This window comes from Pinus tabuliformis, chromosome Q (genome assembly GCF_031772625.1).
Source record: "Pinus tabuliformis cultivar Carrire ecotype Pingquan chromosome Q, CPIR1, whole genome shotgun sequence".
Lineage (NCBI taxonomy): Eukaryota > Viridiplantae > Streptophyta > Pinopsida > Pinales > Pinaceae > Pinus > Pinus tabuliformis.
Genome location: NC_142296.1, coordinates 186,288,957 through 186,305,388, shown reverse-complemented (window position 1 = coordinate 186,305,388; position 16,432 = coordinate 186,288,957). Strand labels below are relative to the sequence as shown.

The 16,432-nt window shown below is 37.7% G+C and overlaps 1 pseudogene; it reads right to left on the bottom strand.

Annotated features, from left to right (window-relative positions):
- Window positions 1-16,222, bottom strand: part of LOC149218841 (uncharacterized) — a 185,302-nt pseudogene extending 169,080 nt beyond the window's left edge.
- Between the last annotated feature and the right edge of the window lie 210 nt (window positions 16,223-16,432).

Below are 16,432 nucleotides of genomic sequence, written 5' to 3'. Positions count from 1 at the left end.
AGTGATCTTCTATCAAACTATTGACCACCTTAATAACATAAAGAGGTTGACCGTTGTCATTCCATTGGATAGGCTAGTATACCTAAAATCTCCCCTCAACTTGTGAGAGTCTTATCTCTAATGAAATCCTTCACTGAAATGAACAATGATGTCTGCAATGTAAAACTGAAGCAAGATTTTCCCTATTTAGTTTCTTGAGCTCTAGATATAATTAATCAACAAATTAATAACATCACATAACTTATGAATAGCATGCGAAATGTATCAATTAAAATTGAACACCCAAAACAAAAAGGTGCAATGTCAATACATTGGAACCAAATTAACAAAACCTTTGGGCATTAGCTTCTCAAAACACTAGTACTTTGAAAATTCTTATGGTAAAGATCTATAGCATATCTCAGACAACAAAGAAATTGCAAGGCAAGCTAATCAATAGATAGATTGTAGATTTGAAAGAAAGCATTCAGAGTTGTTATTATTTAAAATAGAAAAGTGTTGCTACATAAGGGCTTCAGGGACATTGCATAAAATAGAGACTTTGACTTTTTGGTAATGGAGGCTTTGCAACACTTGCTCTGTATATATAGTCGAAGAGAAACTAGGAAGAACTGAGAGGGGTGAAAAACAAGGAAGAATGAGACGAGAGGTTTTTTCTCAATCCATTCTTTTCCTAAGCCCTTGATTTAATCCAAGGTTGCAAATTTGTCATGCACCCTCAACAATGGTAGAGGTCAATCTTCAGTGAATCATCCCACTGTTGGCTGCTACTTACAAGAAATAATTGGTCTACCCAAATAAGAATTGTTTGCCATGGGATGCATGAGATGTGCTAGAACTAAAATTACTGAAGAAAAGAGGGAGGAGGAAAATTACAGACATATTCACATGATCATGATATAACCTTTATTTACAGTCAAAATTTCTATCTATGTACACAAAGCATAATTTGATTTTCATCCTAGTTGCAGAAAATGCTCTATGTATACTGAATAATCAATTGGAACTATACAAGTGATTTCCAAATTCTTAGAGACTAGCAACAACACCAGGCAGAGACGGTGAGGAGGGGCCATTTTTGCCATGGCAAAGAGAGGAAACACAAGGATTAAACTAGAGAATAGAATTCACAATAATTATAGGGAAGAATTCGATCTTGGTTGGGAATATTCTTACCTAGCAGCTAGAAACCATGGTTTTGGTATGATTTTTGTTGCTCGGCTTGTATAATATCATATATAATGCCAGTTAGCCGCCTATGCAGGGGCCTTATTGATCCGGATTTAAACAGAAATGAAATAAAATATAGAGATAACCATGAAGACAGATATGCAGGGGAAATAATACCTCAATTCATTACTGTAAAATACTGAAATATGCTTCCAAATAGAAATGGAAATAAACCAGCTAGGGCAATGGTAGCTTATCTCTGAGAAGATATGTGATGGCTACATGCCTCCGAACTGTCTTACAATGAGGCTCGAAGGCCTATTTATTGTTGAGAAACAATGGAAAACCCTTCACATTCCAAAACCTAACCCTAGAAGATGAAATGCGAAATTGTGGGCCCCGTTTTTGGGTAAGTTGGTACATCAACTTCCCGGGGTCGCGAATTGGTCGTACTATCTCCGTCTGACGTGCATGATAGCCCGTTGGAAAGATCTCTCCGAGGACTATGATGAAAAATATGTCTTTTATCAAAAAAATCGCTGCGGTGGATTTCCCAAAAAATGTCGTTTAGGGCCTCAAAACAGCTCTGGAAGTTTAGGGCCCGAAAAACTACTAAAAATAGTAAATTGTGCTATAATTAAGGAAACTGAAAAAAAAAAAACTGTAGGAAGCACTAGAGGGGATCCAAGTGGAATTAGCGGGTGGCCACCAATATCCACCTGGATCATTCCTCCCCCCTTAGGAAGCAATGGTCCCCATTGCGTTGAGTTCCTCCATGAGATGAGGGAACTTTTGTTGCACTTGGTCCTTGGCGAACCACTTGCCCTGGTGAAGGAGTTGTCCTGCTTTGACAACTCGATACAGTTGGATATTCTGCTAGCAAGTGTGCTTGATCTGTGTGTCCATGATCCGATCAGTTGCAGCTTGTTCCATGCAAGCTGGATTTAATTCTATGGGTGTGAGTTGTTCTGCAATGTCGGACGTGTCTAGTAATGGTGGAAAGTATGGCCGAAGGCCGTCGACATTGAACACCGGGTGCAGGCCAAAGAATGGGGGAATGCTGAGCTCAAATGCATTGTCTCCCACAGCCTTGGTAATGGTGTAAGGGCCATATCGGAGTGGTCTAAGTTTTCGATAGGCTCCGGTAAGGCGTTCCTTTTGCAAATGCAACCAGACTTTGTTGCCCACTCGAAACTTGTGTAGCACCCGATGTTGATCATGTCGCTGCTTGTACTTGGCATTTGATTTCTCCAGAATGTCATGGACCTGCTGGCGAATATGTTGGATGTGCTCAGTGAAGCTGTTTGCCTTATCTGTTTCAGACTGGACATGAGTAGAATCTGCGTGAGTAGCTGCAAATGGCATGGCCACATCGATGGGACATAGTGGTTGGAATCCCAATCCCACCTGAAAAGGGTTGTGGCCAGTCGAGCTGTGGAGAGCTCGGTTGTAGCTGTGCTGAACATAGGGGAGGCTCTCGTCCCATGTGCGTGGATGCTTTGAGTTGTACATGCGTAGAATGTGTACGATCATCCTGTTGACGACCTCAGTCTGGCCATCAGTTTGAGGATGGAAGGTTGTGGACCTAGTGAGTTTGGTGTCCAGCATCGACCAGAGGCTAGACAAAAATGTACTGAGGAACCTGCTGTCCCGATCTGAAATGATAGGCTGTGGGATCCCAAAGTGTACCCATACTCGTTCAAAGAAGAGTTTAGCAGTGGCTTCTGCTGTGATATTCTTCTTGCAGGCCACCATAATGGCCATCTTCGAGAACCTGTCGAAGACCACAAAAACACAGTCATTTCCATGCCTAGTGGAAGGGAGACCTGACATGTAATCCATGGAGATGGATTCCCAAGGTCGACTAGGGGTAGGAAGCAGGGTATAGAGGCCTTGCTTCTTGATGGTCAGTTTGGCAATGGCACAAGCAATGCATGATCTGATGTACTTCCTGACATCCTGTCGAAGATTCGGCCAATAGAAATATTTCTGCAGTACAGCCACTGTTTTTTCAACCCCAAAATGCCCAACGGCCCGACTATAGTGTGCTTCCCAGATCATCTTGGCACGCACGCTTGAAGGAACACAAAGGTGACCCAGGTGGCATAAAAGGTCGTCCTGGAGGTGAAAATCTGGAACATGTTGACCCTCCAAGAGTGTCTGGTATGTGTGGCCCAATTCCGGGTCGCTTTTGTAGAGCAGTGGCCAATCAGAAGTCTCATGCACACAAGAGTTGAGCACGGTGGTTAATGCCATGATCAGTGGTCAACTGAGGCAATCTGCGACATTATTGGTGCTGCCCTTCTTATACTTGATATTCAAATGGAACTGTTGCAGGTATGTGGACCACTTCTGATGGTGATCATTTTGCGATTTCCCTTGGGTCTGTATGAACTGCAGGGGTCGGTGGTCTGTGTGGATGATCGTTTCCTTCCCCAAAATGTAATGCTTCCATTGTCGACAGGCCTGCACAATGGAATACATCTCTTTGTCATAAGTGGGATACTTGAGAACTGTGTCTGAAAGTGTCTCACTGTGATATGCCACTGGATGCCCGTGTTGAGTAAGGACTGCCCCAATAGCATATTCAGAGGCATCTGTCTCGACCTCGAATGGTTGTTGCAAGTCTAGTAATGCAAGAACTGGTGTTGTGCAGAGTTGATCTTTCAACTCTGTGAATGCCTTTTGTTGAGATTCATACCAATTTTTTTTTGCTTTCGCTCCTCCCTTAGTGACCTGACTCAAGGGCCAAGTGATATGAGAAAATCCCAACACGAACCTGCGGTAGAAGTTGGAAAGGCCTAGAAAGTTGCGAAGCTCTATCAGAGTTGTTGTAGATGGTCAATTCTCAATGACTTGGATCTTGGCTAGATCCACATGCACTCCCTGTTCATCAATAATGTATCCCAGATATTGAACCTGGGTCATGCCAAAAGTGCATTTCTCCAAATTGGCACATAACTTGTGTTGTCGCAGTGTTTGGAGAACCTGTCGGATGTGGTGGAGGTGCTCTTCCCAAGTCTTGCTAAAGATCAAGATGTCATCCAAGTATACCACTACACATGAGTTGGTGAATGGCCACAATATGTCATCCATTAGCCTCATGAAGGTTACAGGAGCATTCTTCAATCCGAAAGGCATAACCAACCATTCGAAAAGGCCCTCCTTGGCTTTGAAGGCAGTCTTCCACACATCAGAGGGTTCGATTGGTTCCTGGTGATAACCTGACTTCAAATCGATCTTGCTGAAATATTTTTCCCCCTTTAGTTGGTCCAGGAGGTCATCAATCTGTGGCATTGGGTACCTATTATGGATAGTGATCTTGTTCAGCACCCGATAGTCAATACAGAGTCTCCAAGTCCCATCCTTCTTTTGTACCAGCACGATCGGGCTCCCACAGGGCGATGAACTCGGACATATGTCACCTTTTTGCATCAGCTCCTGAATCTGCCTCTTGATTTCATCGTTCTCCATAACAGAGTGCCGATAGATTGGTCCATTGGGCAGCGGCGAACCTGGGGTTAGATCAATGGAGTGCTTGACCTGACAGTGCAGAGGAACCCCTGCAGGGGAGGTGAAGATGTCCTCATACTCCTCCACGACCTTGTCCATCTGTAGTTGTCGTGCGGAGGGGCCCTATCTCGAGGTCGTGGCCACCGTCTTCTTCTTTTCTTGAGGGCGTATCATCAGGAAAACAAACTTCCTGGTTTTGGAAATGAGCTTACTGCATTGTTTTGCAGTAACCGAAGAGATGGCGGTAGGCGGTGCTACCTCTGGTATCCTGTACAACTTATTTCCCAAAGTAATAATAACAGCACGGGGCCTTGACTCATACACAGCATGTCGCTTCCACAAGTATGGTTGTCCTAATAACACATCATAAACTTCAAGGGGTGCAATGTCACACAATACATCATCCGTGAAGGGCTTGATGTTGTACGGAAGGCGACACCGTTGGCTCACACGAAGATCCCGTCCTTGGTGCAGCCACCCAATGGTGTATGGTTGTGGATGCGCTGTGGTCGGTAAGCCTAGCCGTTTCACGACCTCTGCTGAAATGAGGTTCTTTTGGCTCCCGTTGTCGACAATGAACTGTAGCGGGGAGCCCTTTACCCACATCTGGGAGTGGAAGAGATGCTCCTCCTCCTCTGGATCTTCAAGTTCCTCCTTCTGGATCTTCGTGGTGGAAACAGTGGCGTTGGGCTCCGCATCAATAATCTGCTTCCCTTTGTCATTCCCATTATTGAGTTCTAACTCAGAGTCAGAGCATGCATCTGATTCTGAAACCTTTAGCTCGGCCACCAGTGACTGCTTGGCCCGACACTCACTTGTGCTGTGAGTGGAGCTCTTATGGAACTCACACCACTTTCCGGTGTCCTTTTTCGGCTTCGCGACGCTATTCTTTGCTTGCAGCTTTGGTGGGTTGTCTTGGGCCGCTCTGCCTTGGCTTTGTCCTTTGTTTTGCGGTTTGGGGGCACCTTTCCCTTGTTTCGGATTCGTAGACCCAAATTCTCGCTTCTTCTGTTTAAACTTTTGCTCGACCTTGACGGCATATCGATATGCCATGCTGAGCGAGGAGATGTTGAGAAATTATACTTCTTCTTGGATGTACTTGTGCAGGCAGTCACGGTATTTTAGTACCAAATGCTGCTCTGTATCCTTGATACCCAACTTTGTGTGAAGGGTATGGAAAATATTGGTAAACTCTGGTACGTCTTGGTCCCTTCCCTACCGTAGCGTGGTCCACTTTATGTATTGATCCTCATAGCTTCCGACAGGGTAGTACTGCTCCTTGATGGCATCTCGGAATGAATTCCAAGTCGGTGCGACTGAAAATAGTGAGCTTGTACTTTCATCTTTCTGTTCGCAGTAGGTTTCCCACCAATCCTTGACGTGGGGGGCTGCTTTGAGAAGAGCGAAAATAATCTTTTCCCGTCTGGAAAAATTGTGAACAGAAAAATAACCCTCTAGCACATTTAACCATTTATCGATGGCATCTGCGTTTATCTGAACCTCGAATATGGGGATTTCAAAATTAACTTGTACCTTAAATGGTGTGGCATTTCCAGAGTTGCTGTTGGAAGCCGATGCGTCGCCCCTGGGTAACCGCTGAAGGATTTGGGAAAAGTTGTCCATCATCGCGTTCCTTTGTCACTCAAGGGCTTCTTCGAGAAAGATTTTGATAGGATCTCCTGCCCCCTCGTCTTTCTTTTCATCCACCCTGGGAGGCCGTCGGGATTTGCGAGGTTGGTTTTGCAAAGGTTCAACTAGTTCAAGCCCTAACTCCTTATATCCCGACCTCGTTGCGGACATGCAAAGAAAAACAGAGAAGAAAAGCAGACCGCTCTAATACCACTGATCCGGATTTAAACAAGAACGCAATAAAATACAGAGATAACCATAAAGACAGATATGCAGCGGAAATAATACCTCAATTCATTACTATAAAATACTGAAATATGCTTACAAACAGAAATGGAAAGAAACCAACTAGGGCGATGGTAGCTTATCTCTGAGAAGAGATGTGATGGCTACATGCCTCTGAACTGTCTTACAATGAGGCTCGAAGGCTTATTTATTGTTGAGAAACAATGGAAAACCCTTCACATTCCGAAACCTAACCCTAGAAGATAAAACGCCAAATTGTGGGCCCCGTTTTTGGGTAAGTTGGTACATACACTTCCTGGGGTCGCGAATTGGTCGTACTATCTCCGTTTGATGTGCATGATAGCCCGTTGGAAAGATCTCTCCAAGGTATATGACGGAAAAGACGATTTTTATTAGAAAAATCGTTGGCGGTGGATTTCCCAAAAAACGTCGTTTAGGGCCTCAAAACGGCTCCGGAAGTTTAGGACCCGAAAAACTACTAAAAATAGTTAATTGTGCTATAATTAAGGAAACTGAAAAAAAAAAACTGTAGGAAGCACTAGAGGGGATCCAAGTGGAATTAGCGGGTGGCCACCAATATCCACCTGGATCACTTACTCAAGTTGATTCGCTTATTTTTACTTCAACACCGCCAGGGATTTAATATCTAAAAATCCTGCAAATTGGGTATGGAAGCGGCAACAACCTCCGACAAAGTACACTTATCCACAAACCCTAAAAACCCTAGATTTGAAACACATTTCAATGGTTGGCTAGGGTTCCCTAACTAGTTTTTTAAGGTATTTGGAGGCTAACTAGGCATCTTGGTCTTGTAATTGATGCATACATTTAGAAATATTTAAGTTATTTACTGCGTGTTTGAAGAGGAAAAATGGGAGAAAGCAGGAGTGCACGAGACCTGAGCTTTTGGTATTTTTGTGTGAGCACTTCGTTCCAAACTGTGTACACCATGGATGTTGAGAGAAAATTATGTGGTCTCACTAGCGGTGTCAAGATGAGGAGGGACAATAGTTACTATGGCTTCTGGGGCTTCTGGAAATCTCCACATTACTCTCCATTTTCCCCTTTGGTTATGGGCTCCCCTCTGATGAATCAACTGAGCAGGCAGCAAGAATACGAAATCCACCCTTTGGCTATGGGCTTCCCTCTACTAAATCAATTGTGTGAGCAGAAAGAATAGGAAATACTAAATTAATTGCATGAGAAGAAAGAATAGGAAATACTAAATCAATTGCGTGAGCAGAAAGAATAGGAAATCGAAATCGGTATGGGAAACTTGTGTGTATTTGCAAAAATTGTACTTTTACTATAGGAAAATACATATAGACAATTTGAAAAAGGGTTTGAAACAAAACCATTTTTTTATTGTGTAAAATATATAAAAGGGGTAAGAGTTACAATTGGTTCTCATTTATTTATATAAAGGTGTTAGAGTTACAATTACTTCTCATTTAGAATAATTAGATTGCACAAAAATCATTGAAAAACTATAGGAAAATACATTTAGACGATTTGGAAAATAGTTTGAAACAAAACAATTTTTGGTCATGCAAAATATATAAAGGGGGTTACAGTTACAAGTAGTTTTCATTTAGAAGAATTGTATTTTTTCCAGTTGCATTTTTTATATCCATTATTATTATAGAAAAGGGTAATGGATATTTAATATAAAGATAATACGCACAAATTATTGAACAACTAGATAGGAAAATACATTTAGACGAATTGAAAAACACTTTGAAACCAAAAACCTTATGATTGTGCAAAATATAAGAAGGGTGTTAGAGTTACAATTGGTTTTCATTTAGAAGAATTAGATTTTTTCTGGTTGCATTTTTTATATCCATTATTATTATGGAAAAGTTTAATGGATATTTAATATTCAGATAATACGCAAATATTATCGAAAAAATATAGGAAAATACATTTAGATAAATTGAAAAAGAGTTTGAAACAAAAGAAAAAAATTGATCATGCAAAATATATAAACGGCGTTAGAGTTACAATTGGTTCTCATTTAGAAGAATTAGATTTTTTTCCATTTGCATTTTTTTATATCCATTACTATTATGGCGAAGGTTAATGCATATTTACTATTAATATTTCTATATAGGGAGTGAAAATATTATTAGGAGGATGTGTTAAGTTTGGGGTAACATAAGATCCATAAGAATCAGTAAAGAAAATATATGCAATATGACATAGTAGTGTGAGAGATCATGTTGGGATGAAGATACTTTTGACAAAGGGTGTTGTGCTTATTATTTGGATCATCTTAATTAATGGTTCCTCTAGGGGATCTTAATAATATATTCACCTATGGAATGGTATGGTGATATTTTTAGCAGAAGACAAACTAGATAAAGCAATGAGTGACATCGATTTTCATGATCTATAGTTCATGTAATATATCACCAAAAATGCCCTTTCCATGTCCACCCACTTCTCTAATGATTTTGCATAGAAAAACATAAAATATTGATGATTGGTTGCCATAATATATCTAAAGGACTAATAATTTAAATATGTAGGTCATTTTTAAAGACCTAACTATATGGAAGAGTCGAGGTACCTTCACACCTAAGATATTTATTTTATAAAATGGGGATATGGATGGCCATAACTATGGACTACTTCCATTTGGTACAAGATATAATATCTAAAATAGTGTAAAATTGGGTGTTAATTTAATTTAGTCTATTTTGGGATACATTTTTCACCATCTCATAGGAGAAACTGCTAAGAAAATGAGGGTATAAGGCATAGATCTCACACCAAGTCCAAGGTTTGTTAATTTCATGGTCTCTCATTTGGATTCTATTTCCATTCCTCAATTTCGTGCTCATATTAGTAAATGACAACCAATAAACTAATGTGATAATGTATTTAGAATTTTCTTGCAAAAAAAATTAACTCCTTGTTTGACCCCTTTCCATAGTGAAAGTATATCTATTTCACTAAACTATATTTCTTTCTAAAATATATCATGTTGGATGAAGATACTATTGACAAAGGGTTTTGTGCTTATTATTTGGGATCATCTTCACGGTTCCTCTAGGGGATCCTAATAATATCTTCATCTATAGTTCATGTAATATATCACAAAAAAGCCCTTTTGCATGTCCACCCACTTCTCTAATGATTTTGCATAGAAAATGGAATGGTATGTTGATATTTTTAGCACAAGAAAAACTAGATAAAGTGATGAGTGACATTGATTTTCATCATCTATAGTTCATGTAATATATCACAAAAAAGGCTCTTCGCATGTGCATATCGTAGGAGAAACTCATAATAAAATGAGGGTATAAGGCAAAGATCTCACACCAAGTCCAATATTTGTTAATTTCATGGTCTCTCGTTTGGATTCCATTTCCATTCCTAATTGCATTCTCATATTAATAAATGACAACCAATAAACTAATGTGATAATGTATTTGGACTTCCTTTGTAAAAAAAATTAACTTCTTCTTTGACGACTTTCCGTAGCGAAAGTAGATTTCTTTCTCTTAACAAGATTTCTAAACTAGATTTCCTTCTCTAAATAAGGGGAAGGAAAAGTTACTTTGAATCGTAACACACCAATAGGATTGGCATTGAGGGACAAGCTTAGAAAAATCTGATTGCAGAAAAGAGAAATCGTTTCACATTATTCTCCAGATTCATTTAGTTTTGAGATGAGCTTGGAGGAATTGGAGAAATTCCCTCTAGAAAGATAGTGATCATAGCCCTCCTAGGGATTCCAAAATCCAGACATAGATATTGTCCCTAGGGATTTCAATGCTTCCTATAGTAAAAAAGAAAATGTTCTTGCAAAAATGTCCTTCAATTTGCAAATGGACTAGCTTTACATAATACCTTGAAAGAATAAGTATGTTACTCCTCACCATCCACCAAGTCGTTCTTAGACTCATGAACCTACTTCATAATGACATCGAAAAATATATTATCTTCATCGCCGCTTAAGTAAGAAGCAAATACTCTCCATTCCCTTTTTCACACCATAATGGTGATCTTGATATTGTTTCAATGAGAATTGATACCACAACCTCACATTGTCTACAGTTTTGAACTCTTCTTCCTAAAGAAGGTAGTCACCATTTAACACTTAGACTATTTGGGTATCCTTTCATGCCTAACCCCACACTTGGTGCCTATTGTGAGTAGGATGATGATGGTAGGTGCACCAATGTCTTCCTTGTGACTCAATAATAGAGGAAACTAGTGGCCTCAAACACAAATGGACAAGGTGAGAAGTAGTTGAATGACCTAACACTAAAAATTGAGAGACATTAGCAATATTAAAGTGGTGTATTGATAAGATTGAGGATATCTTGGAGAAACAATTATGTCCAAGGAGGTACTAGCTGATGCACATGACTCTCATAGTAAGTCCAGATGAATATTATGGACAATATGATGTTAGAATTATTTGAGGACCATATAGGTGAATAGATCACATATTAATTATGTGATGAGGTTCATTTGCAGCCTTAGTATAGGCATGCCAAAGAGGAATTTGGATTGAGAACAAATATTGGAAATGTTGACACCCGATCTTTGGGATTAGGAAAACTTATACAAATATTCTAAATAGCAAAAAATAAACTAAGATAGAAGACAAATATGCATTGGGAGATGAAACCCAATAGTCTCCCTCTCCTTGTATATAGTCATATTATCTTTTAATGCTAAACACAATTTGATCGAGAGTTACAAACCTCACTTGAGATGGTATCAAAGAAACAGGTCCTAATTCACCTCTCTCCTCTTGTATCTCATATTCATTGACATATTCCCTACAATTATTTCCTTAATAAGGTTGAGAAAAAAAATGTGGTCATTTAAGGCCTTAAGATGGACCTTAAGATTTTTCTCCAGAAATTTTCAAGGTGGGAGAAGTTGTAAAATTGACACATAAAGTTGATTCCTCCAAATATTACGCCCTAAAATGTGGCTGAAAAATAATATATTGATCCAACCACATCTATTTATAATTTCCTCTTGGATCATATTTAACAGTATATGAAAAAACTTCTTTACCTAGGAAATCTATGTAAAAGGACTACTCACATTGCTTAGCAGAACATAATATGCCATCCTCAAAATGCTTGACCTCCTTAAGTGAAAAAATAATATTAGGGGAAGGAAAGAATTACTTTGAATCCTAACACAACAATAGGATTTTTTCTACTTGTTTTATCAAGAAATATAATACTATTAATGAAACAAGTTGACTACACAATCAAAAAATATTAATGCTCAAAATAGTTTTGTGAAAAAATCCCATCACCTAAGGAGAGCATATAGACGAAGGAGATAGTAAATAAGGAGATACTAAAGATGAGGCTCTCGTAATAGGTACAACTTAACCTCCACCCATCAATATCCCATTCTAGTAGTTTGAGTTAATTTGATTGTCCCTCTTTAATGCATCCATCACTACAACACATGAACTCTTGAAGCCTAATATTTTCATATATTAAAAAGGCTTATTCGATCCAATCCCTCTACTCTAGTACTTCTCACATGGATATGTTGTCAATATATTGTGTGTAAACTTAAGATAATTTGTGACCCCGTTTTTAGTACCATGAATTAAATATTCCCATCCATTTTCTATTTTATTTTGTATAAACATAAGAAGGAGACATGAAAACTTGACTTTCTAGTGATGTGACTTCTAAATAGTCCACAACATCATAATATGATCCATAGAAACATCACTAAACTTCAACCCATATTAAATAGTTATCAAATTAATAATTCATTATATAGTTTAATATATGTTATTTTCTAAATAAACCATGGTTGATAATAATTTTGTTAACAATAACAAAAAACCTTATATAACATAATATGTTTGTGTGTATTTTCATTAGCAAAAAAAAAGTTGACCATATTTCTATTCGATTTGAAAAAAATACACATAGTAGATACTTATAGCATTCAGAAGGAATTGAGGTCATTATATTCTAGATACAAATTTGTATCTAAATATTTACAATTCCAACAAAAAAATTAAGAAGCCCATAACCCTTTATCAAATTGATTGTAAGCATATAATATTTTAAATACTTATAATTAAATTATACCATGATAAAAGTTTAATTACTTCCAATAAGGAAATGATGTACTCTATCGTCACCTAGAATAGAGTACTCTCACAAAGGTCTATGTTGATACGACATTCTATTCACTCAAGGTTGATTATTGCAAGAAATATTTGAAGTTCTACTCTTGACCTAGACATAGACCTTATTGCTCAAGCACAAGATTTAAGAGTGTTTATAAGGTAGCAGTAAATATGACATGGATTGTCAACCATATGCTCACAGGGGTGTTGTTGGACTGTCGCAATGGAAAATGATATAATGGATAAAATGAATGCCTGCTTCCAAAGAAAATTTCAATGTTGAGGAGAAACTTGGGAGTGGTAGTTGAAGATACCCTAATCTAGGTCAAGTGCTTGAAATGGATTAATAATCATCTTCTGCTGCAAAGTCTCACAAGGAAGATGATTATGCAATAAACTCACATGAAAAATTGGACTTATTACAATTTCTTCGCTCAACTAGCACAACCTGCAATTGAATAACCTATCTCTCTACTCATTGAGAAGCTCTAACCCATACTTAGTCAATTTATGCATTTTCTTGAGCCCCTATTTCCTTACGCAATTCCTCGTGAAATTATTCCCCTATTATTTAGGAAATTTTCCGAAATGGATTACATGATTCCCAAGGTTGATCATCTGATTGCATGCAACACTTGTACACACAGTGCTAGTCTACAATTAATGTTACACTTTCTTGGAATCTGCACCACAACTAGGGAAATCAAATTCTTTGCATGCACTAGTTATTTTGGGATGATTGATCAGTTAACTAGATGCTCACTGAGTTTGAATGAAGTCCCACTACACAACTGACCTTCCATGAGTTCCTCCAATAATTAGAACTAGTTTACTTGAATACAACTCGAGATAACTAACTTTGATTGATACAAATTAGCAATCACAAATGCTTAACTAAACTCTAACTCCTCTAATTTGAATTTACTCAGTAAACTATGTGATAGAAGGCATGTCATACAAGTTAATTGCATCCAAGCTTTATGCTGATGTGAAAATTCATTTTTTCTCAATTTAGTGAAGCAAAAATCAAATTAAGAATTTATTGTTGCATTTTTCAACAATCCTTTAGGTGAATCTAATCCATGTTGTCAATGACAGTCAAGATTTCTAGCACAATAATGTTCTAATAATAGCAACCAAAAGATAGAAGTAACATTCAAAATAAATGAAATAGTCAAAAATACATATTAAAACAAAATTAATGGATACCCTAAAAGGTACTCCATCTATGACACTGCTTATCCACATTCAACAAAAGTTCCTCTATTTTCGACCTCCATCACCCTCAATCCCATTAAGTTTTGTCGACCTCCACCAATCCACTTCATGAAGAACCCATCAACAACGTAAAGATGAACTCCTAATCCTTTACCTTTACCTATTTTTACTAGTGCCTCGTATTGAAAATTTGAAGACAATATATTTCTCTTCTCTTAAAAATTTGTCTTAAAATACCCCTTCATGTAGTAGTGCTAAATGCAATGATAGACAAGTTGTCTCTAATTGTATCAGTAGATATGAAAGGGACAAAAGAGGAATTGATGTTCCGTAAATATTGTGAGTAAAAGTTGTTGTGTTATTCTTAGTTGACTACCCCCACAAAACAAACAACCCTACAAATCGTTGTCTTTATATAAGATAACGTGAATGGTAAGTAAAATAACAACCTCAGTATAGGCGCAAGACAATAGTTGTTGCAAGTTGATGGACTTAGGGTGCATTGTCAGAGTCAATTTTGCAGTTGTTAGATAATATTGTCTTAAATATATATTTTTGTGTCTTAATGCTTAATTGTCTTAAATAGGTTTCATCTAAAGTGGCCATTGTCTTAAATATAAATTTTTGTCTTAAAATATTTATGTCTCAAACTATTTTTGTCTTAAATATAAAGTTTTCTCTTAAAATAATTTTGTCTTAAATTGTTTTTGTCTTAAAATAATTTTGTCTTAAGTTGTTTTTGTCTTAAATATAAATTTTTGTCTTTAAATATTTGTCTCAAACTACTTTTGTCTTAAATATAGAGTTTTCTCTCAAAATATTTTGTCTTAAATTAGTTTTGTCGTAAATATAAAGTTTTGTCTTAAAATATTTTTGTCTCAAACTGCTTTTGTCTCAAACTTTTTTTTGTCTTAAACTATTTTTGTCGTAAATATTAGTGTTATAATATTTTTTTCATAAATGTTAGTGTTAAAATTTTTTTCGTTTGGAAATTATTTTTACTTGATCTAAAAATTTCCTAAGTGGAATGATTCTTCATAAACTGTGAAATTCAAATGTACATATTTCCTTATTGATGATAATGTCTTGTTTTTTATACTAGTTATTTTTATATTTAGAGGACCCTAACAAAGTATGGATGCGCTATTATATTTCTAAAAGAATACATAATCTGTAAGAAAAAAGAATTCATACTACTTATTTGTTCCTCTTTTGTGCATGTCTCGGCGAGCCCCAAAATCATACGGAAAAGAATGCTCCACCTAATTTATGAGAACCATAGGGGAAAGAATGCTCCACCCAACGTGTGAGAGCCAATAACACTACTTGGACTCCCCCAACAAGTTTCACATCTAGAAAAAATTCAGAATAGTGACCTTATTGGGTCCAACCCATAACTTCTTTGATCCTAATATGATTCAGCCTAGGTTTTTAAATTGGGCACAAAGGCTTCACCTGGAATTCCACTTGCCAACCAACTCCAGAACTGCTCATTTGGCAATGTCCTCCCTCTTTCCACAAATCCCTATGAGAGGTATTAGGAGTGTATGTTATGAAACCAGCTCAAGAAAAGATAGAAAAGATAGATCAACGCCTTAGAATTCAGCCTCTTCGAGGGGGCAACCTCCTTTACATTACATAAATGAATAATTCTTGGATGATACAAATGAAAATACCTCCTTTCTATATATAGGATTCTAAGTGGTCCCAATACAATCAAAGCCTACATAACAATAATATTGTAGGGCACAACAGTAACAATGGTGGGCTTCTATGTGGCATAATAGTAACAATATGGGCACTACATGGGTACATCAATATAATAAGTGGGTTATACTAATAACAATTAGGGGTTACACTAGTAGTATAGGGGCCTAACAAACCACCACTGATTCTTTTTGCTGCGTTGATGGTGATCTTAGAGTCTGCTTCCACAATGACATTTGGGTGATGATTCTGTGATAGAGACTCTAGACCCTGCTCCAGAGCCATCACTTCCGCCATGTTATTAGTAGCTCTACCTAAATGGTAGTGGAAGATAAATATAATATTGCCCTCATCATCCCTGAAAACTCCTCCATAGCCCGCATTTGCTGGATTTCCTTTTGAGGCACCATCAATCTTGTATTTAAGAAAGCCTTTCGGAGGGGGTTTCCAGTAGTCGTTCTCCGTAACCATGGTTTTATCCTTTTTGTTTCTACCTTGAGGAGTTATCTCTGGCATTCTCAGTTGCCTGCGAATTTTCTGCTCTTCATCTGTGCAGGGGTTCGAGGGAATATTTCTTACAGTATATTTGACTGTTTCTCTCATTTGTTTCAAGATAAGGTCAAGAAGGTGTTATGCTGAAGACTTACCATGCTTGAAAATTCATTTATTTCTTTCTTTCCAAACGTTCTAGATAATAAAGCCGGGAGTGAAGGCCCAGGCCAAATTAAGGGCCTCGTTTTCCTTGAATTTTTTTCTCCAATGATTTAGGGTATTTGCGATACTTCCTCTATCTCTATCAGACTACTGGAAAAT